This window comes from Equus przewalskii, chromosome 28 (genome assembly GCF_037783145.1).
Source record: "Equus przewalskii isolate Varuska chromosome 28, EquPr2, whole genome shotgun sequence".
NCBI lineage: Eukaryota > Metazoa > Chordata > Mammalia > Perissodactyla > Equidae > Equus > Equus przewalskii.
The window spans coordinates 14181191-14206415 of record NC_091858.1 but is presented as its reverse complement, the minus strand read 5'-3'; the positions used below and the strand labels follow the sequence as shown (position 1 = coordinate 14206415).

At 42.8% G+C, this 25225-nt stretch overlaps 1 long non-coding RNA gene across 2 annotated transcripts; it reads right to left on the bottom strand.

The window, feature by feature from the left end:
* Positions 1–655: 655 nt before the first annotated feature.
* On the bottom strand, positions 656–24661 carry LOC139080003 (uncharacterized). Of its 2 annotated transcripts, XR_011534101.1 has the most exons (4): positions 21964–24661; positions 19017–19084; positions 9923–15964; positions 656–9364 (listed from the first exon to the last, which is right to left on the bottom strand). It is a non-coding gene; the product is annotated as an uncharacterized lncRNA (long non-coding RNA). The 2 variants fall into 2 exon arrangements; XR_011534100.1 differs by having other exon boundaries at positions 656–15964.
* Positions 24662–25225: the final 564 nt, after the last annotated feature.

Genomic DNA, 25225 nt, shown 5'->3' with positions numbered 1-25225 from the left:
AGAGAACACGGCCAGAAGCTAGAAACACCCAGAGACACTCAAGACAGCCCCTTTTTCCAGAAGGATTCAACCCGTCTCAGCTCGATGAGCCACAGCAAGCTCCTGCTGGATTGTTGAATTTCAGGAATGGGTTGAAAGTCAGTCTGGGTCCGAGACAAGACTTTTGGTTGAGAGAATATATGAAAATCTTTCTCTGAGTAATTTCCTTCCTAACTGGCTATAAAAAAGAGGAACAACAGTCAGTTTTTAGTTGGGTTAAGATCTCAAAGGCGCTGAGATCAGTTCACTCTTCTGTAAGTGTGGACTTACCATGGAACAGATCTAAGGGTCTTTGTTTGGGATTTGCCACTAGAAAAGGTAGAGAGAGGTGCTGCCCTTAGGAAATATAACGCCTCAGGTGTAGTTTGAAATTTTCAAATAGCCACATTAAACGGGAAAAGGATATGGGCTTTGGGTGATAATGATGTGTCATCGGAGGTTCATCGAGTGTGACAAATGTACCGCTGTGGTGCAGGATGTTGACGGGGGCGTGGGGTGCTGTGCATGTGTGAAGACAAGGGATAGATGAGAACTCTGTACTTTCTCATTAGTTTTGCTGTGAACCTAAAACTGCTCTAAAAAATAAAGCCTATTTTTAAAAGAGGAAAAGGAAATAGAAGAAACTTTTCATATATTTCATTTAACAAAAATATTATCATTTCAACATGTAATTGATATAAAAACATACTAATGAGATCTTTTCCATTATATTTCCACATTGTCTTTGAATTCAGCGCGTCTCAGTTCAGAGTAGCCACTTTGAAGTCCTCAGTAGCCACGTGTGCCTAGTGGCTGCCATGTTAGATAATGACGTATTGGACATAAAGGATTGCATCACATGGTCCCTGCCCTCCAGAGCTTGTAAACTTGCATCTGTATCCTGCGGGATGGAGAGACTTCCCTGCGAGGACCGTGCTGGAGAGAGATGGGAGCTTCCTGGAAGTTTGGTGCACACTGCTCATACCAGGTGGGGTTTACAATGCTTTCTCCCCTTCTCAGCTTCTGGTTAACTAACAACTTCACCAACCAACCAATCTGAACCAATCCCTGATGACTCGACGAAATAAATTCACAGGACCAATTGGGGCAACCCAAACTCACATACCTCCTCTTACGGTATTCGAGGGGTCTCCATTCTGCATGGATTCAGGGAGACAGCAGAAGGTAAGGAAAGAATGAAACCAACCTCTGGATGATCAATTTAACGTAAGGACACATGTGAACACTTAACCAGGACCAGGGCCAGTAGAAGGACTCGTTCAGACACACCCCTCTTGCCACTCCTAAAGGCAGGTTTGGCTGACACCTCCATGGCTTAGGGAGGCAACTTTTTAAAGCGCTTGGATCCTTCACACGCAGCCAGCCCCCCATGAGGCGGCTGTAGCTGGCACCCCCGAGCCAGCACTGGCTCTAGTGCCTGGTCAGCGTGTTTGTCCAGCACTGGCCTCCCACTCATCCTCCAGACCCGCTGATCCCCAGGCTCTAATCCCTGGCTTAACACCTCAACTTTTCATATCCACTTCTAGATCCCTTCAGACGCTCTTGTCTGGTTCCCTGACCTTAGCTTCTTGCTCAACTCTGTGCTTTCTAGATTCTGCAGTCTCTCAAGTGTGGACAGGAGTTCCTGTCCGCCACAAAGACCCAGGGAAGCCCTCCCCAGCCAGGCTTGCCTAGGCCTTCCTTGCCTCCCCTCCCTGTTCTCTGGCAGTAGGGAGCCCTTTGGGTGCAGTGAAGTTCATGGCTAACCCCTGACCCCAAGGTCCTGGGAAGCCCCTGTTAGAAGGGCGAAGTGTGGGTCTGGCAGCCTGGCCCTCATCACAGCTTCTCTGCTCCCATCCTTCTACTTTATCTCCAGGTCCCTCATCCTCTTCTCGAGTCTCCCCGGGCTGGTTTCCTCTGCCACATTCATGCTAATGTGCTAATTTCAGAATGCTCAACTTCTCTATCAACAAACTCTCAAAATTCAGCGCCTAAAACGTGTTGATAACTTTCCTTATTTCTTTCTTTCAATATTGATATTGCACAAATTTATGCAACACAAGAATTTTTCTTTCTGTGAGAGCTGGAAACACATCAGATGGCTGTGTGATGACTTTTTCTGCCACTTAGGTGCCGCCCTAATGCTAACACATTAATGGGAATGAGCACTCCCCAGAAGATTTTCAGCTATTACTCAAATGCCCTTTTCTCTGTCGTAATTTTCCTGTTTCCTAACATCAAAAGCTGCACTGCTTTTGAATTCAAAGAGTTCGCTTGTACAGAGACTGGTAACACAGCCTGGAAAGTGTGGTTAAACCTTTCATTCCCTCTTCTTGAGGGTTACATTAGTATAGGATGTCTGTCTCCTGGAAGGGGTCCAAGTTAACAGGGAGTTGGATCGCTCCAGAAGGGAGCAGGGTATTTGGCCAGCAGAGTGACCCACATCCCTCTGTCCAGCTCATCAGGGGAGAGACAGCGGTTCTCTTTGAGGGCTGCTCCATGGCACTGCTGGTGGCCAGCTTGCCATGATGAGAAGGTGCCCCATTATTTTCCATAGCGGTCATATGCTCAGCTTCCCACTGTGATTTGGAGCAAGTGGCTTCCTCATATTTGGCTCGAGTTGCTCACCTATTAGTGAAGTAAGAGGGAGAGGGCACACAAAACTGTCACTTGACGGATCCTGTCAGCAGCCCTTTGAGTGTAAGCCAAGGGCAACCCTCAAGCAGAAAGTCGGTGCAGACACTTAAGTGGAATGTTACCCAACAGAGTCAGGCCTTAGCAGGGGTTAGAAAGGGCCCTTCTAATGGATTGTCTCTGTTTTTCTGTTGTGTTTACCACATCTTGGGATCCATATTGTTGTTGGGTCCCCCTGGAGGCGAGGGATTGAGCAAGACTAATACGTGCACAGGCATGAATGAGACGGCTGAGTTATTCCTGTACGTTCAATGTGTGTGGTCTATTAGGATTTCCTGAGCATAAACCTGAGGGGAGGGGAAAGAATTCTATTACCTGCGTTCCATAAAAATCCACTTGTTTTGGTATCAGTTTTTGCTCAGCCCCAACTAAAGAAACATTTTAAAATGGAAACCCTGAGCCATTTCTATTGTGAATCCAACAAGCCTTGACACTGAAATGTGCCAGCTTTCCACTAGGGGGAGATTCTAAGGCAGCACGGGCGCCAGGAGGCGCTGTTATCGAAGAGACTGAACCGGAAAGAAACTGGATTTGTGCGTGTGTGTGTCTTCTAACTGGAAACACAACTCTCTTCTATGCATTGGCTTCGATATGATTTTTGTGGTTCGATTTAATATGGGTTCTGTCAGAGTGGATGTCCCAGCTCCCTTTTTTTGTGATCTAAAAAGCTCAAACACTGTCTCTGCATCACAGGCCTTTTTTTCTCTCTCTATTATAAAATAATACATATAATCTTCCCTTCTTTCTGGCTGAGCTGGGTACCACACATAGTCAAAGGAGTGGGCCGGCTCCTTCCTCGTTAGTGCTGGCTAGCTCAGTGTCAATTTCACAAGTGCCAGCATCTGCCAGGGCTCTCAGGAAACTGACCGTCTCATTCAGTCTGCCCAGCAGCGTATAGCTAAGCCTGCTCAATGCCAAACCTACTTTGCGCATTCATCATCTTCCCTTTTTTGAATATGTAGCTAAGAGAAATAGGATCATCCTTGCTTTTTGAATAATTTTTTTTTTTTTACTGGTTGAAAACAATGAGTAAAATGTATTTGTTTCTAGGGTAGTGACAGGGAAATGCTCTATTTCTATGGTAGGAGGTGCTGAGGTCACGGAGAGAGTATTACTCTGGAGCCAGAAATTGTGTTGGAAGCCCTGCAATGACGCTTACTTATTGGTCCAAGATCCTCAGTCTAGCATAACCCCTCAGGCTTCAGCTTTCATCACTTAAATAGAGATAATAATGCCCACATCCTAGGATTTTTAGGAGGATAAATAAAGATATGCAGGTGAAAAGACACAGGACAGTGACTGGCACATGGTAGGTACTCAATCCATTATTTCCCCTTTGGTCAAGATGTCTCTGCCATCTGGTCAGTTTTAAAGATAATCTCTCTCTAATGTTATTTTTCCTCATATTATTTAATGGCCTGTTCTCTTGATCAGTGTGAGATAAGGATGTTCTTATACAGAGAAGTGGGGAGTGGGCAAATCTAAAAGAGAAACCCATCTGCTAGGAACAGAGAACATGATGTAGTTGTAATCGAGATGGAATAAAACCACTTCCCGAACCAGGTGGCCAAGAGTACACTGCTTTTGTTAGAGCCTCAACTGCCTTTCTGCCCATCTACTACTCATCTAGGCATGCTCCAGAACCTGGTGCCACCCCAAACAGGGTGCCTTCATCCTCTCTTGACTTTGGGTCTTCAACTTCATCCCAAGATGACAGACATTGCAGAGCTTTGTCAGATGGGGTTATATTAAGGCTGTACCTCCATATACCTAAACCATAATTTTACACATTCCTTGGAAGCTCCCAGGATTTGATAAACGACTCTGTGGGCTTCTCCATCTAAGATTCCTCCCCCTTCTGGGGCCTGGTTTACTGGTACCTGGCTACGAAATCCCAACAACCAAATAGACTTTAATTCAAGATTAATTTCCCTCTATCTTCTTGGCTTCCTGGTTGATACAAGACATGCATTCCAACAGAAGCACGTTGGTAAGCATGGTTAGGCTGCACATAGCTTTATCACCTCAGTTCAGCTGCGTTTTGGATAAGTAGGCTTTTGTGGGCTGGCCTGGGAACTCTGCCATGATGTATAATTTTGTAGCTATGGGATGTGAGGCCCAAACTCTAAATGAATGGCTTACCAGCTTATTTTCAGAATTTACCTGCCTGTAAATTGAGAACAGCAGGTTCTTTTGTAAATGGCCTGAACCAGAAGTATGATTCAGATAAGGAAGGGCATTTCTAAATGACCGGAGGACCCACGGGAAAGCTGTTTGCAAGGGGACTGATGTGCCCGAGGAGGACAAGCAGGGACACACTTTGGTTCTTGGACCATGAGGCAAGTTCAGGGAGCAAGGTGACTCTAAGTAATGGACACCTCACCTTAGGCCAGCCCCACGGACCAATGCCCATGTCTTAGAGAAAAAGGCAGAAAGTAGAAAGAAAACACTAAAAGCTATTGCGCATCAGAAATGCTCTCTTCAGTAGAGGCAGAGTTGTGGCGGACATTCCCTTGGTGCGGGCAGAGTGAGAGCCAGCAACATCGGCAGCACTCTTGACACCAACATCCAAGTGAGGTGTTGCCACTGTGAGCTGGAACAGGAAAGAGCTCAGGTGTCCTTCTTCAAGACACTGGGAAAGACTGTGGAGCACAGAGCAACATGTTGGGTCTTCCACAACGGTTGGAGAGGATGTGAGGCATCTGAAATGCCAGATAAGTGTGCTATAAGGGTTACTGTGACCATAGATTTTACCTCCAAAATGGTATGAACTAGAAAACATTTTTACATTAAAAAACTTTTAAGTTTATATATCATATATATACATATGTGTGTGTATTATATGTATGTTATACATATATGTGTATGGGTGTATATATACATATATGTGTGTAGGTATATGCAGGCATATATATAGACACATACATATACCTACATACACATGTATAATATAGCTGGTTGTAGCCAGACACTGGCATTGAGGAGCCCAGCAAATAAGGACAGAAAAAGGCAACTAAGATCTTCAAAAGTGAAGATGCGGGCGGGGCGCAGACAGCCGCGGTCCACCAGCACATGACTTGTCCCTGGTGTTCTCTCTCCAGCTCCTGAGCCCTTGCTCTTTTTTATACTCTTCTGGCTTTTGACTCCAGATTGCCCTCCATGCTGGCTCTTGCCTGGGCACTCTTCTGATTTTGCATCTCTCATTTCTTATACCCGTATCCAGCTCAGCCTCTGAGTCTGTCTGCTGTCTCAAAAAGAATTCCCTAAAGGATTTCCACAAAATACAATTCCAAGAGTGCTGTGCAAACTAGGCATACACAAATAGTTCATGAAGAACAGAGATGCTGTCTCTACCCCAGCGCCCAACCCTGTGACTGTACGTAGAAAGAGCCCAACAAATATTTGCTGCATGGATAGATGGCCAACTTTGGGGAACTCAGGTTAAACTTAAAAATAGATGTCTTTGATTATGGAACTTTAATTAGCCCTTAAAATGTTAAAAAGCATTGAGAATGAACCTTGACCTAAAGCTCATGCCTTATATAAAAATTAACTCAAAATGAATCATGGATTTAAGTGTAAAACTAGAATTATATATAACATTTAAACAGATCAAATTAAACTTTACTTTAAAGGTAAAGTAAAACTATGAACTTTCAGAAGAAAATATAAGAGAAAATTTTCTGGGCTGAGGTCCAAGTGAAAAGTTATTAGCCATGACACCAGAAGCATTGTCCACAAAAGAAAAAGTAAATTGGACTTCATTAAAATTAAAATCTTTTGTGCTGTGAAAGATCCAGTTAAGAGAATGGAGAGGAAACCAACAGCCTGGGAAAAAATATTTGCAAATCAAATATCTAACAAAGGACCAGAACAGAGAATATATAAAGAGCTCTCAAACTCAATAATAATAAAACAAAAAAATCCAATTATAACTGGAGAAAAAGACATGAACAGAGATTTCACTGAAGAGGAGATACAGATGAATAACAGGCACGTGAAAAAGATATTCAACATCATTAGCCATTAGGGAATTGCAAATTAAAATTACAGTGAGATATTGCTACATACCTCCTAGAACAGCTAAAACAAAAAACAATGATAATGTTGGAGAAACTGGTTCTCTCCTACTTCCCTGGTGGGAATATAAAATGGTACATTGGCAGTCTCTTATATAATTAAACATGCAACTACCATACAATCAAGCAATTATATTCTGGGGCATTTATCTTGAAGAAATAAAAATTTATGTTCGTACAAAAATCTGTACACAAATGTTCATAGCATCTTTATTCATAGGCAAAAACCGAGAGCAACCCAAATATCCTTCAATGGGTGAATGGTTAAACAAACTCTGGTACATCCATACCATGGAATATTAATTATGCAGCAATAGAGGGGAATAAGCTATTGATACCTGCAACAACCTGGACCAAACTTGAGGATATTATACTGAGTGAAAAGTTGATCCCAAAAGGTTATGTTGTGTACTATATGATTCCATTTGTATAACATGGTTGAAATGACAAAATTATAAAGATGAAGAGCAGATTAGTGGTTGCTCAGGGACAGAGAGGGGTGTGTGAATACAAAGGGGTAATGTAGGAAAGTCCCTTTGTGGTGATGGAATGGTTCTATACCTTGATTGTGGTCATGGTTACACAGATCAATACATGGGATAAAATTACACAGAGCTATTTACACACACATAAATGAATGCATGTAAACAATGGGGAAACTGAACTTGGCCTGCTGTCCAGTTATTAGGAGTGTGTCGGTGTCAATTTCCTGATTGATATTGTACGACAGCTACATAAATGTCCCCATGGGGGAAGTTGGGTGAAGGATACACGGGACTATGTGTACTATCTTGCAGCTTCCTGTGAGTCTATAATTATTTCAAAATAGAAAGTTAAAAACAAAGATTTAGAATGTCCAAGAAAGGGTTTGAACCCTGAGACCCTTTGTTCCCAGAGCACTGGTAGGATTAATGCTCTTCGGAACACATGCTTGGAAATGCTTGTCAAAGAACCTGGGTTCAGAACCAGCTATCTTTGTCTCCATCCCTCTGGGATCCCCACCCTGGACCTACCAGGCTTCACCTCCATCAGTAGCCAAGCTTTCCCCGAAGTCTTGTCTCACAGAGTTGATTTTGTTTCAGAGAGTTTTCTAGAAAAGTTGTATCTTGGTTCATCTCTACTTTTTGCTTTGGCTCAGCCTGTCCTATCAAGCTTCTGCCCCAATGTGTGTCACTCTGTGACAAGTGCCATGCCTCCACCACAAAACCTAATAGGATGTGACATAGGTGGGGGCAGGTCAGGGTAGTGTCAGCCAAGAGTCTTGAGGAAACAGATTCATTGCTGTGATAACTGCCTACTCTCAGGAGGTATTTTGACATGAATAGAAGCCGTGAATGGATCTGGAAGAAAGAAGTAATTGTTTCTGCTGCAGCGGATCTGTACTGTGTACACACTTGGGTTGACATCTTTATCTCTATAGATACACAGCCTAGATCAATGGTTCTTAAACTTCAGCGGCCATATCAATCACCCAAGGAAGCCTGTTACTCCTCTGTTACATCAGAATCCTGGGGGAGAGGTCTCACCAGGTGATACTGATGCAGGAGATTCTGGGACCACACTTTCTTCTATGGCATCACTTTAAAAAAATCATTTTAGTTGAGAGCCTTCTTACTTGCAATTCATATTACATGAAGTGTTTAAAACTGATAACCTCCACACGCTCACACTAGGACTTGTTTAGCAAATGATTTCTTTTTTTTAATCTTGGTACATTTTAAGACATTGTGAAAAGGACACTTTTGGTCTACTCTGAGTGGTTTTTTTGTGTTTTTTTTTTTCAAAGATTTGTACCTGAACTAACATCTGTTGCCAATCTCCTTCTCCTTCTCTTCTTTTTCTCCCTAAAGCCCCCCCAGTACATAGCTGTATATTCTAGTTGTGAGTGCCTCTGGTTGTGCTATGTGGAACGCCGCCTCAGCATGGCTTGATGAGGTGTGCCATGTCTGTGCCCAGGATCCAAACCTGCGAAACCCTGGGCCACCAAATCAGAGCATGTGAACATAAGCACTTGGCCACAGGGCTGGCCCCAGTAAATGATTTTTTATTCCCTTGCATATCACTCAGAAACAAACCAATGTAGGGGTGTGTGTGTTTGTGTGTGTGTTGAAAAAATAAAGGGTGATAAACATTTCCAAATTGTTGGAACCTCACCACCATTGTGATATTCCCAGGGCTCTGGGAAATAAGAAGATTTTTCTTTTGTTTGTTTTTCTTAATCATGGTCAAGGAATCCTTAGAGACAGTGTGAACATTAACTTTATGAGCCCTGCAAAAGTCTTTATGAGTTTTGAACCCTGTATTTCTTTAACTTAATAAAAAAGTCCTAACAAATGAGTCTGATAGATTTGGCAACTTGTTTGTTGTTGGATATTCTGGCTTATCTTTAGAAGTCCCACTGGAGTCATAACACAAGGGCAGCACAGCTTTATGAAAACGGAACAAAGACTCACTTAGCGATTCGAGGTAATGAACATAGATAGTCCCAGTAATCCTGGATGTGGCTGGATGGCTTGCCGTGAGTTCTCTTGACTGGACACTGGTGATCCATCTGACCCTTGTGTTTCCCAAAGCTATTGTAAGCAATATAGCAAAATATAATAAAAAGTATTAGAGGATGTCATAGCCTTTCCAATCACCCTCCCCCAACAAGGCAGTTTCTGAGTTTCTCTGGATTCTGTGACTTTGTGGTGCTGATTCAGATTGGTGATCTCCAAAATGGGGTGTCCGATGTTGATCCACAGGGGTGCAGAGGAAAATGTTGGAATTTTCATGTATATTTAGTTTTATCTAAAAAATAAATGTTTAACTTAACTAATACTAACATCTATGTTGGAATTGGCACCCTCACTTAGTCTACATGTTCCAGACACAGTCATGGCACCCCTGTAGCATTCCCAGTGTCTTAAGAAAAGAGTGGGGAGTCTTTGATCAAGGAGGATGATGACAGCCTCTCATTTAGCCATGAGCTGTCAGGTTATTGAAAGATATTGCGGTAGACATGTTACTGGTTAGGTGGGCTTATGGATCATGTTATCTAGATTTAATTAAACTAGTCCTCACAAAAAAAACAAGTGGCTTAAAACAATTCCTTCGAGGAATTGCCCATATCTTTACCACAGAAAACTCACCTAAAAAAGTCAAACAACCCAAAGAGTCAACTAAAGATAATAATAATGCAAACACAAGAGAACGTCAAGGCAATGGAAGAGCTGACATTTTTCCTACTCCTCAGCGAGTCTTCATCTGCTCACATCATGGGGTATTTTAAAAATCAGAGATGACCTATTGGATGTGAAAAGAAGTTGGTCAATCCGTGAGAAAGTGCTTTTTGAAGACTTACATGTTATGAAAAGAACAAATTGAAAGTGGATATTTGGAAACATTTCCATGTCTATATAGTCTAATTTTTACCTGAAAAAAATTCTGTGCCACCTATAAAACCTCATATCAGCATACTTAAAGAAACTATCAAAACTCTGCTGAAACTTCTTCAGAGTTTTAGTGAGTTTTGAACCTTTTGTCAAAAGTATGAAAATGAAATATTTTGTGATTAGTCAGGAAGAGCAACTGATTGACATCAGAGAAGATAAAATTCACTAGCAGAATTTAAGCAAAAACCTTTGCATAATCAGTGGAGTGGAATGAAAATGAGCCTCTAAAGGGGCACATAGTCCATCTGTTTCTGCGCATCTTTGCAAGGGAACTATTTCAGCTGTAATAAGCAATAAAGTCAAGTATCAAAGAGAGAAAGAGAGCGAAGGAGGGAGAGAGACAGAACTGAACCTATAACCTGAATTAGAGTTACTGTATCACAAGTATTACGCCACTGTATTCTAAAATAATGAAGCATTTGCAATCATACCATTCCACTGAAAATTACCATTCATAAGCTCCTTTGTGAGGGCAAAGTTTTGTTAACTTGTCAATAAACTGCTTTAAAACATGTATATATAGTATGAGATATAAATATGACCTTAGTCTCAAACTTTAACAATTTCTTCTATGCACATTTTTAATGGACAAAATATATACATCAATGGTACATAAACATTTTGAAACTTTCTCTTTCTGGTTATTAGGTTTTGTGGATGCAATAAACAGTCAAAAGTTTGAAGACCATAGATTTAAATAGGAGTGAAAAATGACATCTGGAAAAATCCAGGAGAGACTAAACTAATCTGCATGATAACAATGTCAGCCTGAGGGGGAGGGGCTGGGAGAGGGATCCACAGGTGTGAGTTGTTGGGAGGGGAGGGGCAGACTGGATTTGTTCTTTGTCAGTTTGTCCATTTGTCATGCTGTGCAGGAGAGATGGAGAAGAGAAGAAAAGCACTGTCGGGTAGAGAACGTTACAGCGTGTTGCTATATGACATTCAGTGTACTGAGTTTTACTCTTTGATGCCCTTTCAAGAGACTTGAACAAAGATCTGAATAACTTTTCCATGCTTTTAGGATAACTGACTCTCAATCCTGTTTGAGGTTACACTGAGCTAAGACTGTCATGAGGAGACCCAGCTGCCTACAGGTAATAGAGGCATCAGCCATGTCTTCACCACAGAAAACGCTGGTCCAAAAACCCCAACCATGGTATTCAAAGAGTATGGCTCACTAGATTGACCACAGGAACAAATCTATCAGCCTAAAAATTGCCAACTTAGTGCGTATGTATGAATATAGAAATACAAAGTTATAAATATAAAATTTTTAATTTGCTCAACATCAAAATAATTCTGGAAGGAAATGATACTTCAAAGGTGGATAGGATCAGATTGTGAGTGCAACATGCAAAAACATCCAAACTTAGATCACACTTGCAGTGTGACATGTGGAAATAGGCCAGCCAAAGAGAACCTATGGCTGCCCCAAAAGCAAATGTGATATGCACCAAGAAAAGTATGGGGTGCCTATTGCCCTGTCATCTCACTAGAGTCCACAGAATTGCACCAGACCCCTTCCAACAACCGGCACCATGTAAGTGAAGAGGCCACATCCAGCAAGCTGTGGAGGTTCCCATCGACCTTTCCGTTATAACCCCAGAGACGTTCAGACTTTCAGAAAGGACAGAGGTGTGCAAGGAGCAATTCAAGGTGGGTAGAAAGGTGGGCAGATTGGAAGTCAAAAGTGGGACATGTAATAAGGAACCTGCGATATGATATTTTAAGATGACAGAACTGAGATGCTAAGATTCTTAAGTCTTTGGAGAAGTTTCAAGGGCTGAGCATAGGAATCCCAAGCATTAGGAATTGGGAGTAGAGAAAGACCTTGAATTCTATAAAAATCTACATGTGTACATGAGGTGAGTATAAGAGGAACAGGATAGAAGGCAAGATATTAAGAAACATTTCTAATGACAAATGCTTTGAAAATAAAATTGCACTGTAAGGTATTACAGCTTCTATGACTGCAAAACAATGTAAGCACTGGACGCCCTTAGGGTGACCATTGCATTAGTGAGCTCAGGCTGCCACAAACCAGGTGGCTTCAACACCAGAAATTTGTGTCTCCAAGTTCCGGTGGCTAGAAGTCCGAGATCAAGGTGTCAATGGGGTTAGTTCCTTCTGAGGACTGTGAGGCATAAAATACAAAATTCAACTGAGTACCTTTTAAAGATCTTATTGACTCAACGATTCATGAATTGGGCAGCATCCAATCTAGCAGATAGAAAGGCGCTCTGAGGAGCTATGTACAAAATGAAAGACTTACAGGCAGAAAGGAGCAGGAACAAGGAAGTTACATTAGGCAAACAAGTGGCTTGGTTATCGCAAGGTTACTTTCCTGTAGGGGACGGTAGGGGTCTATCAGGCAGATTACCCAACTAGGGCCGATCAGGCAATTCCTGATCGACTGGTTTAAGATTTCATTTCTTTGAGAGCTAATACTGTAATTAACTTAAGTCTTGGTTTGGTGACACGGGCTTAGCATCAGCGACTCCATTTGGGGCCTGTTGTCTTGTTTTTTGCAGAGGGAAGGATCTCTTGCATGTTTCTCTCCTAGCTTCTGATGGTGTGCTGGCAATCCTTGATGTCCTTCGTAGATGGCTGTCTTCTCCCTGTGTCTTCACATCATTTTCCCTTCTCTATGTGTCTTTGTGTCCAAATTTCTCCTTTTTATAGGGAGACAAGTCATGTCGGATTAGGGACCCATTCTATTCCAGTATGACCTCATTTTAACTAATTACATTTGCAATGACTCTATTTCCAAATAGTCACATTCTGAGACCCTGGGTGTCAGGACTCCCACATGTGAATTTGGAGGGGACGCAGTCCAATCCACACTAACCATGGCTATGTAAAAATAAAACCCACCTCCTTTATTCCTTTTAAACGTATGGCTTTGGTCAAGGGGTGGGATTTGCAAAGCTGGCAATTCTGCGTTACTATCAATGAATCACATCATGAATTACAATGCCCTTAATCACCCCATATGTAATCTCCCTCCTGTACCCAAGGACAGCCCCCCACAGGTAGAAACCAACCAAAACTGTTTTGAGGTAAGAATCGGTTATGTGATTTACATTCCCGTCCCTGTCCCCAGCCATGCCTCCCCACGCTGGTTTCTCCTCTCCATATGTCATACCCTTTGTTCTTCTAAAGCTACAGATAAAAGATTTCGGACCAGGCAACATTTGAGGGTGTCTGTACAGTCTGTGGAATATCTTCCCAAATGAACAGCAAAAGGAAGCACTTGAAAGGTATTATTTCAATAAGATGTTCATTCTGAACATACCAGAAGTGAGATTTTTAAAAAAATTCTTGCCCTTTACTTGCTATCATTTCTAATATGAATAAAGAAGCTGTCTTTACCTCAGGGCAGGATGCTTCCCTTCAGAATACAGTGGCTAGAAATACAGCACGCAGACAGCCATAAATCCTTAGTGTACGGGATGCAGAGAAAGCATTCTGATGCATTTCATGACCTGTGAGCATGAAAATCTTCTACATGCATCAAGTGTTGCTGTTGGCATTCGTGTGAATGTGTGGTGGTTTGAATAATGAGGAAGGCCTTGGCAACTGCCCTCAGGCTCCAGGAGCGAGGGAGGTGACTCAGCTTCCATACGTAATTTCCAGGTAGAAATTACAAGTAGAAAATGTGAATTGAACTGAAATTTCTAAACCTGAAAGTGTCTTCTTGGAATATTAAAATAACCCAATCTGAACGCAACACAGACATAGCAGAACTATAAGCCTCTGGATTTCTGGAAGATACTTTAGAAATGTGTTTACGTTTGAAACTTTGAGGGGCTCTCTGAGGAGATAACACGAGTAATGGTCACAGGGTGTGACCTTTCTCAAAGATATGAGCCACACCAGATGTGTCTGACCAACGACTGTGACCATGTGATAGGCATCGTACAGAAGATAACAAGGGAACCTTTTGGCCTCTTCCAACCTTACAATCCTATTAGTCTGAACTCCAGGCGGTGAAGACATCCATAGGCTCAAAAAGGGCAGAATGAAGTGTGTCTGGGCCAGAAATCCAAAAGCCTTTACCTCTTCCAGCTCTGTGCTAAAGTACTCAGTTCTGGAAGTGAAAGAAAAAGGGGGAGGTGGCACTCAAAAAATTGTATGGAGTACCTACATTAAATGAGATGAACCGTTTATCATTCCCATAGGAAAAGTAGGAGAGTCCACCCCGAGACAAACTCTTAGGTCCATCTTTTGGAGCACAAAAGGAGTTCAAGCCTTGCCAAAACATATATAAGTATTAGGATTTGGAGGGGTTCCATTTGTTCTCAAACGCCCCAGAATTACATTGAGCATAAGTGCCTGTGTGGTTCCTGTAACAAGAGCCAGCATGTGTCACTGCTTCCAAGGTAAGTCAACCCTACAGAAGGGACAGAAGATCGCTTGTTCAGTGTGCCATTTGAAATCAAAAGGGAATAAGGTGGCAAGTGTTTGTTGATTACCTTCCTCTCTACCAGTGGACTAGTCTATCTAGAAGCCAATCCACTTCCCTTTTTTAAAAGACTGTGGTAAAATATACATAATATAAAATTAACCCATAAAATTTTAGCCATTTTTATTTGTACAATTCAGTGGCATTAAAAATCCACTCAACAATAGTGTGCAACTATCACCACTACCAAAACTTTGTCATCATTTCCCAAACTTTGTCGTCATCCTAAACAGAAACTCTCCACTTGCTCTTTAATCCGTAGGAAACAACTGTGCAAATTGTGTTACTCTCTCCTGTCTGACTCCAAGCACTGCTTCAGTCCTGTGGTACCTTCTACTGAGAAACAACAGGGCTGAGGACATGGAGTGACCACCATGATGCACAACTGTCCTAGCTAAGGTTCCGTGACCTGCGTGAGATAAGGGTCCAGGCTGCACCATCCTGACAGGGAGAACACACTCAGATCCTCCGCCGGTATATTTCCAGGAACACTGCCTCCTCCACATGGCCTGCTTGTTCTGTGTTGAGATGAGCGCTCAATTAATTTTAATGATGTCATAAACTAGATAATAGGAAAATGAAATGGACCAGTCTGCTTTCACTCTTAGGGGCTAATGACAGTGGACACACAATAAACAAATAGTGTTAAGGCTGAAAAATGACTCCTTCCTCTTGGTCATTTGTCTGGTCTGGGCTTTTAAAGCCCCGATGGCTTTGTTTATTTAGGAGGCAGCAGTAAATCTCTGATATGGAATGGACAGAGCAAGAAGCCCATCTTGCTCCCCAGCCGTGGCTTCCATCTACCACTTTTTTCCACCCCCAGGCAGTGGGAACAGCTAACACTACTTCTGCCTCTGAGGGGAGGAAAAGGTTATGAGCGACAAGATTTCTTTTAATCATGCAGGTTTCCTTCTAGAATACAGGATCAGATTGACAAGATGCCAGTTCTATGCGTGCCACTGCCACCTGGGATCTTCTCACCTTCACATACTCAAGACCACCTGATAAAAACACTTGCATATTTTTGTCTTTGGTGGCTCCTCTGCTGTGATAATAGCCTATGTCCATTTCAGTCATCTCTGGGAAATAAAGTGAGTGTCTCGGACATGTGAGTTATAGCCCTCATTACTGATGGGGAAATTGAGGCTTGGTATATTAAGTGACTAACTCTAAAATAACCAGTTAGCTAAAACTCCAAACCTTACCTGTTGGCCAATTTATAGGTACTCCCTTTCCCATAGGTAGAGCGTCAGAAGACCAAAGCTTGGGACTGCCTATGGTGAGAACCAGCAGAGACAGTAAGGAGGAAGCTTGAGACAATGGAACCAGAAATTGGACACAATACTCCGAATAATAGAATTCCAGAATTGGAAACAACCGTAAGGATTATTTTAGACCAGTGAGCCTCAAACCATTTGTGCTGGTTAAAATATAGACCCCTAGGCTCTCCCTGATCTGTTCATTCAGAATTTCTTGGAGGTGGGATCCACAAATCTGTATTTTTTAACAGCTTTCCAGGTCATTTGGGTGCTGTACCAGATCCTGGAAACAATGATCACATTGACCAAACCTCCCACAGAAGATGCATCTGAAAGAAACATGAGACAATCCTCTCTTTGTTCTGGACTTGCACTCCTGTAGATGCAGCCTGGGACGGTATTAGCATTTTCAATGATGGAATCATAGTAGGGAATCATTATTGAATTTGCGGTCAGTGAATATTCTCAAATTCTTTTCTCATGAATCACCATGATATTTATTCTCGAATCTCTAAAGGCACAACACAGGGATGAGATTTGAAAAACTGGAAACTTATTTAAGCCCAGTTAGTTTGCTCTGCCCTCCTTTCCTATGTCCATCTTTTCTTATTAAAATCAATGGTGTTTCCATCTCATCATGGGTATCAAATTATAACACAAACAGGAAGTAAGCCTAGTTCTACGGCATGGTTCACATTTCAATTCAGTTCAATACATATTTGATCAGCAAGTAATTCAGCAAATTATTTACATGCTAGGCACTTTATATTTAAATATATAACTTAAATACAAGGTAGAATTGATATTCGCTGGAAGAGAGAGGCCAAGTGTTATGCATATCTGAAGAATACACAGATCACATCTTGTTGAGGGTGGGCTGAGGACAGAGGGGCCTTATTGGGAGAGATCCCATTTGAGCTGGAGTTTAAAGTACCATCTTCAAAGATGGGCTCAGGAAGGCATTTCATGTATTGAAAAACTCGTGAGCCAAGTAACGAATGTAGGAAGTGTTGAGGGTGGGGGTGGTCACAGAATAGTCCATTTTAAGGCTAAAAAAGTGGGTTAGGGCTGGTGTAGGGAGGGCCTTCTAGCTAAAGAATTTAGATATCATTTTTCAGAAGTGGGGAGCCATTAAATGCCCTGGAGCAGAGGAGTGGCCATATGAACAAACTGAAGCCAGGGAAGATTGGAGTCAAGAGCTCCTGTCTAGAGGTAGGAGGAAATAAAATATTTATAAATTCAAACAGTAAGAAACCATCCGTATTAGTTTCCTATGGCTGCTGTAACAAATTGCCACAAATTTCATGGCTTAAAACAATACACATTTACTCTCTTACAGTTCTGGAGATCAGAAGTCCAAAATCAGCTTCACTGGGCCAAAATCAAGAAGGCTCTAGAGGAGAGTTCATTTCCTTGTCTTCCAGCTTCTAGAGCTGCATTCCTTGCATTCCTTGCATTCCTGTTGGCCCCTCCTGAAACAAGCTGTGTTGTTTTTGCAATTAAAATAAAGAGGGGAGAAGTCAATGAGGGCCAGAAATAGGACAGTGAAGATGAAAAAGGGCTGATGTGAGATGAATTGCAGAGATCAAGTCTCCAAGAATGGGCAACCCAATAGATATCAGGAAGAAAGGAAAATGAAAGAGATCCCAGGCTTGCAGCTGGGTGATAGCAAGGTAGGCTGTTAGTGGACATCTTGGCATGAGGAGCTAGTTTGGGGAAGGTGAGGTTTCCTTCAGCTCTGTTTATCTTTTTAGGCAAGCCCACTAGTACTTTGCTTTTATACTGTGGTAATGACATGAAACTTCCAGAATTTCCATCTAATCAGTCACTAGGAAGAAATCTCCTTTTAGGGAACCAAGACCCTTCAGCAGTTCTTAATTTCCACTTCAAAGGCTCCTCTGCTTCTGCATTCACAGAGCCCAACCTTCGCTCTCGCTGCTCATCAGCATCTGTCCCTGCTCATCAGCATCTGTCCACAGCACTGAGACCCATCCCCTGGGAAGTTCTGCTGCAGTTCTACTTGGAGGTGGAGTGGGGAAGGAGTAGTTGCCTGTGGTATCTCTGGGACAGAACCAAGGATCATCCTCAGCTCCTTCTGTGTCCCCGTCCAGTCACCAGACCAGGCTGGAACCTCCTGTCTTGCCTCCTACGCCCCCTCTTGCGGCAACAGTAACCCAGGAGACAGTGAGTCAAGATAGGCCTTTGGAGAGAGGCCTAGGAGGGGAGTGGGAGCAGAGGTAGGGGCCCTGGATGTGCAGAGTGCCCAAACCTGATCTCAGTGGAAAACTTTTTGGCAAAAAGAACCTTAGACTGGAAAGTAGGGGGCCAGATCCTTCCACAGCTATTAGCTCTGTGCAAGGAATCTGGGAAAGGCCCTTCCTGCTCAGGGCTGATTCTCCAGGCACTCTTCAACGTCCAGAGTTCTGGCCATGGGGGGCGGGGAGAGGGGCTCCTCTGTAGATTAAAGACAAACATTGATGGCCTCTGCTCAAACATTACTTTGGTTCACAGGTGAGTATTAGGCTGAATAATGGCCCCTCATCTACTCCTAGAACTTATAATTGTTACCTTTTTTGGAAAAACGGTCTTTGCAGATGTGATTAAGGATCTTGAGATGAGGGAGATTATCCTGTTTTATCCAGGTGGGCCCTAAATGCCATCATAAATGTCCTTGTAAGAGAGAGGCAGAGGGAAATTTCACACACACATACACACACACACACAGAGAAAAAGGTGGTCTGAAGATGGAGCAGGGAGTAATTCACAGATGTTGGCCCCAGAAATTGGAGCGATGAGGCTACAAGCCAAGGAATGCCAGCAGCCACTACAAGCTGGAAGAGACAAAGAACAGATTAGCCCCTAGAGCCTCTGGAGAAAGCACAGCCCTGCTGAAACCTTGATTTCAGACAGTGATACTGATTTCAGACTTCTGGCTTCCAGAACTGTGAGAAGACAAATTTCTGTTGTTTTAAACCCCAAGTTTGTAGTTATTTGTTACAGCAGCCACAGGAAACGAACACCACGTGCAAGGCCACCTTGGGCCTGTGCATCCCAGAGAAGCACTTACTATGTCCTTGGCAGGTCCTCTTGACATGACCTGGGACCCTCCTAAGGAAAGCTCCTGCTCCCTGCACCCTATAGTAGAAAAAGCAATGAGAAGAAAGTCAGAAGACCCACATGGCTTTGAGCAAGTCACTCCATTTGTCTGAAAAATGGTTCCCCATCTGATGAGAGCAGGGACCACATTTCATTCCTCTCTATTCCTTGGTGGCTAGAATAGTGCTAGACACATCTATGGGAAGCACTCAATGTTTGTTGAATAAATAATATTATTCATTATCCTTCTCCTCCTACCTTACATAGTTGTCTACTGTGGAGCCTAAATTAGAAAAGTAAGAGTATTTTGAAAGTCCCAATGCAATAAACAAAAGTTAAGTGTTGTTAACTGAGACGTATGTCTCGTTGAACTGCATTATTCAGAATGCGAAAGTTACAGCTGGGACCTGGCCTTCTGGAAGCCACATCTCCTACACACATCGGGAGAGAAAACACATTGCTTGGGGTCTCAGCAGAAGTGGAACCTGGAGCTATTTCTCCAAGGCAAGGAGAATGTCTTTTTAATGAGCTGAGCAGTTGCACAGTCTGCATTTGAATCTGCTGAATTTCTCTACTCCCTGTAGATGGTGTGGGAGCGGAAGATGAGAATCTAGGGAACTGTGTTTGTTTATAAGGGAAGCCTAGTTTGGGAGGCTGTGGGTGCATGTGATATAGTAAAAAATATATCTGGTCTTTGTCCCCAGTTCCTGACATATAATCTAGCTTTGTCCCTGAGCCCCTTTCAACCATACCTGAGTTTATGCTAGCAAGGTGACTTATGGTGGGCCCTTGACTGGTTTCAAGAAGGAGCTAACTACACTAGAAAGATCAGGCATGTGATTAGAGAGTTAGAACTTTCAGCCCCACCCCCTAACCTCCACGGGTGGGAGAGGGACTGGAGATTGAGTTCCTTCTCATGGCCAATGATTTAATCAAACATGCGAATGTAACAAAACCCTAATAAAAACTCTGCACACCAAAGCTCAGGGGGGCTTCCTGGTTAGTGAACATATCAATGTTCCAGGAGGGTGGTGCACCCCAACTGCACAGGGACAGAAGCTCCTGCTTTGGGGACCCTTTCAGATCTTGCCCTATGTATCTCTTCATCTGTCTGTTCATTTGTATCCTTTGTAATAAAATAGTGATTGGAAGTACAGTCCTATGCTGCATTAACAACATTTCAATCAACAATGGACCACATATATGACAGTGGTCCCACAAGATGACTACCATGTAGACTAGGTATGTAGTAGGCTATATCATGTAGGTTTGTGTAAGTACACTCTATGATGTTCACATGATGACACAGTCATCTAAGGATGCGTTTCTCAGAACGCATCCCTGTCGTTGAGGAACACACAACTGCACAGCACTTTCCTGGTTTCTGTCAGTCCCTCTAGTGAGTTAGCAAACCTGAAGGGGTTGTGGGAAGCTCTGAACTTGTAGCCAAGTCAGACAGAAGTGTAGGTAGCCTGGGGACCCCACCTGTGACTGGCATCTGAAGTAAGAGCAGTCTTGTTGGGGACCCTGCCTTTCAACTTGTGAGATCTGATGCTAATTCCAGGATTTAGTGTCAGAATTAAACTGAAGTGGAAGACACTCAGTTGGGTCAAAAAATCAGTGTCAGAACTTAGCTGAATATCCAATTCATTGGGCTTCTCCATTTGAAGGTCAATGGCAGAGGAAATAGCCCTAGCCTCTGATTGACCAGACAAGAAGAAATGTGGCAGTGTAGACCAAGCACAGGGAGTCCAGCCATGCAGCTTCTATCATTGCTTCTACCACTTACCCTAGAGCAATGCCTTAACCCCCCTCATGTCCTCACCTACAAGATGAGGCAACTTAGCCACACATCAGAGTCACCTGAGAAATTTTTAAAATGCAGAGTCTCCCAGGCCCACTCTTCAGAATCAGAGTCTGAAGAGTGGGAGGAAGTCCCAGGGAGCAGTGTTTGTTAAAACTACCTCCCAGGTGATTCTGTTTCAAGGAATGGTAGTAGACCCAGTCAGGGTTTTTTCAGATTCCCTGATGACGAGAACAGCCTGGGCCTCATTGCAAATCTACTAAATCAGTATTCCCACTGGAGGGATCTAGGAATTTGTCTTTTAAGCAAGTGCTCCAGGGGATTCTTAGCAACACAAGAGTTTGTGAAGTAAGACTTAAAGCGGTGGTTCTACAAGTATGAGATTGGGACCAGCATCACCTGCATCACCTGGGATCTTGTTAGAAATGCAAAGTCTCAGGCTCCATCCTGGACCTGCTGCATCAGAAACTCTGGGGCTGGGGTCCAGGAACCTGAGCTTAAACAAGCCCTCCAGGAGATTCTGATGCAGGCTCAGTTTGAAAACCATTCACCCGGAGAGCTTCTAAGTGTCCTGGTAGCACTGGCGATTTCAGCCTAAATCTTACATGGGCGATTTCATTGCATTTCTTCCGTGAACTCAATAAAAGACCCTTTCCTGGCAACCATAGAGCTCAGACTCCCTGGAAGCTCTGATGTGCTCTCCTTTTGACCTTAATGTCAATCCTGAGACCTTACTCTCCATCAAGACTGACCGGGAGACTCACGCACTCTGTCCCCAAGCCAAAAGTCAGGATGGAACTCCTTTCCACTATTAATTGCAAAAGGACCAGCTTTCCAGAATAAGAAAATCCACTCTCTTCTTGGGTCCTTCCCACTGCAGAAGCTGGTTGGGCAGTATTTTTTCCTCCAGACAGGTAAAAATGTTGCAGGCTTCTCTAGTTTGGATCTTGTAGCATCTTTAAAGCTCACAGACTCATGTTACTGGGAGAAAATTGAGAGATCCTCTAGTCTAATCTGATTTTACCAACTAAGAAGCGGCGGGGCCCAGAGCTAGGTGGTAACGTGTCCATAGTAACAGAGGTAGTAACTCAATTCGTGAAAAAGCTGGACTCACCTTCAAACTCATTTCACTGACCCACGCTGCTTCAGCTTTGAAGTCACAGGTGCTGGTTCTCTAAACCCTAAGACTCTGCAACCTCAATATAGCCTTTAGGACCATCCATGCAAGTCCACAGAATTCACGGTTCCCAGAAACAATGTGGATTTGGACTCCTATTCGCAGAGGGGAGGCAAATAAGAAAGAAAATATTGTTTCCAGGCAGAGTTACACGCGACATTAATAACAGCTCTTGCTACAGAGGTTCCCTCATGTACAAGGTGTTTCTTTTCCTCAAAACAACTCTGCAAACTGGGTATAATTATCCCAATTTTACCAGCGAGGAAATGGTGCACAGAGAGGAAGAGGCCAAGTACATGATCAAGTCCAAACAGGGGACAAAGTACAGGTGAGATGACAACCCCCTACTCTGCATTCTGTGCTCTTCCTGCGAAGCCATCCTGCTTTCTGGTGACTTGCACTTGAACTGGCAGTGTGATTTCTTTCAGTCGCTAAGTCGGTGAATCCTACCTTTGACTGCAAGCTAAAATCTCAGAGCGGCTGCCTCCCCTCCCATTCCCATTAAAACACAACCTCTGGGGGTGGAACCAGGATGTTAGTATTTTTTTTAAGCTCCCTCGGTAATGCTAATGTGCCGTGAGGGATGCAAACCACTTTTCTAAATGTTTAATTTGCTTCAAAATAATTTAGCTCACCAAGAATAGACACTGTTCTTTAGGCAAGTGGTGGTAATTTAATTAATTAAATTGCTCAAACCTATGATTGAATTATATTTAGAAGTTAGATAAAGAGAAGAACATGAGGAGAAGAAAGAGTTGAGTTTTGTTAAATACTTTATTTGGGGACATGTCTGCAAAACTGTTGCTGGATATCAGAAATAACAGCTCATCTCAGGAACCCCAAGCCCCCTGCACCCCGAGATTTCCTGGGGCACAGTGTTATCTTGGTGTTTGAAAATGTTTATATGTTTAAAAGTAATTAAAGCAAATTGACAGTTCATTATTCTGAACATGATTTTACCAAGAGAAAGTTCTCTTTCAATGTAATAAGTTTCCTATTTAAAGCATTTTGTGTCATGTTCCCAGGTTAAACATAGCAGACAATAATCTTTTGGTAAGTCTTTGTGTCTTATCCGGAAGACTTTTTAATTAATAGCGTATTCATTAAGGTTAAAAATAGATCTTTACCAGAGGTCTTTCTTCAAGAAAATCTATACCTCCCACTCTTTAATTAAGGCTTCCTGGCATGAAACACACTCCCCCAAGTTCTAGTCCTTTTGGCCTGATTCCCTAAAAGCTTATTTCCAAAGAGACTGGGAGTAACCAATACTCTTCTTTTGAGCATGAAGAAAGACCTAGAAAGCCCCACCTCGCAGACATCAAAGGCTCCGGCCCCTCCTTCCCCTTGACAACACGTCGACGGGATGGCAAAACCCAGCCACTAAGTGCATCCTCAGAAATTTGCCATCTGCTTTGAAACTGAACCAAAAAGGGGTTTGTAGATATATATATTTACATTTTTTTCTGCGTGAATCTTTTGTACCTACCTTATTTTCTGAAACATTTATTTAGTATTGAAATTACAGTAATAGAATTCTTTATCATTGGAGTAAAGTTTTTTCAATAAAGACCTTCTCTACTAGTTTCTGGAACCTCCCTCCACCTCTCCAGATCAAATGAAAAGATTCAAAATTCTGCAATTCAGAGAGAAACGTGCTGGAAAAAAAACCTTTGAGATAGACTTAAGTGCCTCAAATTTCTTAGCCTGGAGGAAACTGGCTTCAGGGTACCCCATTACTTGCCTAAATGATACAAAGATTACTCTGCAGAAGATGGGAACCAGCTACTTTGTACAACCTGTGAGAAGAGAACAAAGGAAGCTGACTTAAACTGCCACAGGATGGATTTAGAAGGATCAATACAAGGAGGACTTTCGCTTCTGAAACAGGTGAAAGAGCAAGAATTCTCTTCTTTAAAGCTTTAAAGAAAAAAAACAACATGCTCCCTTGTATTGACTGGAATTAGTTATTCTTGAGGATAGGAGAATTAGTCAAAACTTTTTCACTGTACAGTGACAGAAATGCAACATCTAGCTCCTTCTTAAAAGATGAAATCATTGCTCATATTATTGAAAGCCCAAGGGTGCCCTACAGGCATTGCTGGATTCAGGGGCCAGAACAAGGAGAAGGGCACACTGTGTCTGTCCATCTCTCTCTGTTTAGCTTTATTGTCTGAAAGTCTTTCTCCTTGTGACAGCAAATGGCCGCAGGCAGCTGTGAGCTTATTCTGCCCTTAAAGCTCCTCTGTCAATAGTTGCATCAATAAAGGATCCTGATTTGCCTTGAGTCAGCCCCTGGACAACTCACTGGTTCCAGAATAATCTAATCAGTCAGACTGGGTTGTGTGCCTGTCCCCATGGCAAAGGCAGCGAGAACCCTCAATTGACAGAACCCACAGATCTTATGGAAAGCAGGAAACAAGAGTTCCAAAAGGAAAAGAGGTAGGACAGACTGAAAAATAACCTGGCTACTGCAGAGGATGCATTTGGGCAGAATTCCACTTACTCTCCTGCAATCACATGATGACAACTGTGAATCAAAATTTTAATAGACTGCTACACTGGTGTCCCAAACCCCAAAGCTAAATGCGACCTTTTCTTTTGGCTAAACCTTAAGCTTTTAGTATCTTTTTCATTATTGTTGTGTTCGGATTTGGGGGTTTTTTTTGGGGGGGGGGGCAGAAATAATGATCTCCTGATAAACTGGTTGTTATAAGAAACGAGGTAACTTTTCCCAATCTTTGGATCACTGTTAACCAATCTGAACTTGATGTGGTTTGGGTCCATTGGTCATGAGCCTCCACAGGGAATTTCCTGTTGGCTTTTTCTATCCTTAATATTTCCCTCTACCTGTCACCATGTTGCAGGGGCCAGACAACTGCCCACCAATGGCGCTCTTGCCCTATTTCTCAGAGCAAACTTTCCCTGGCTCCAGAGAAGAGGGAGTTCAGGATCCCATCATCTGAAGCCCAAAGATGAGTGAAGATGATCTTGCCCCCAGGGCCCAAAGAAGGCAATCACAATTGTTGACAGTATGTTTCCCGAAGTTTGGGTTGTTTGGTCTTAATTAAAACCACTCAGCTTATCATTCAGCGTTCTGGGAAGGCACAGAATTCATCTCAGGTGGTTTGAATAAAGAGATTTTGTGAAGAACTATTCACAGATGTATAGGCAAGATTAAGGCAACAAACCAGAAAACAAA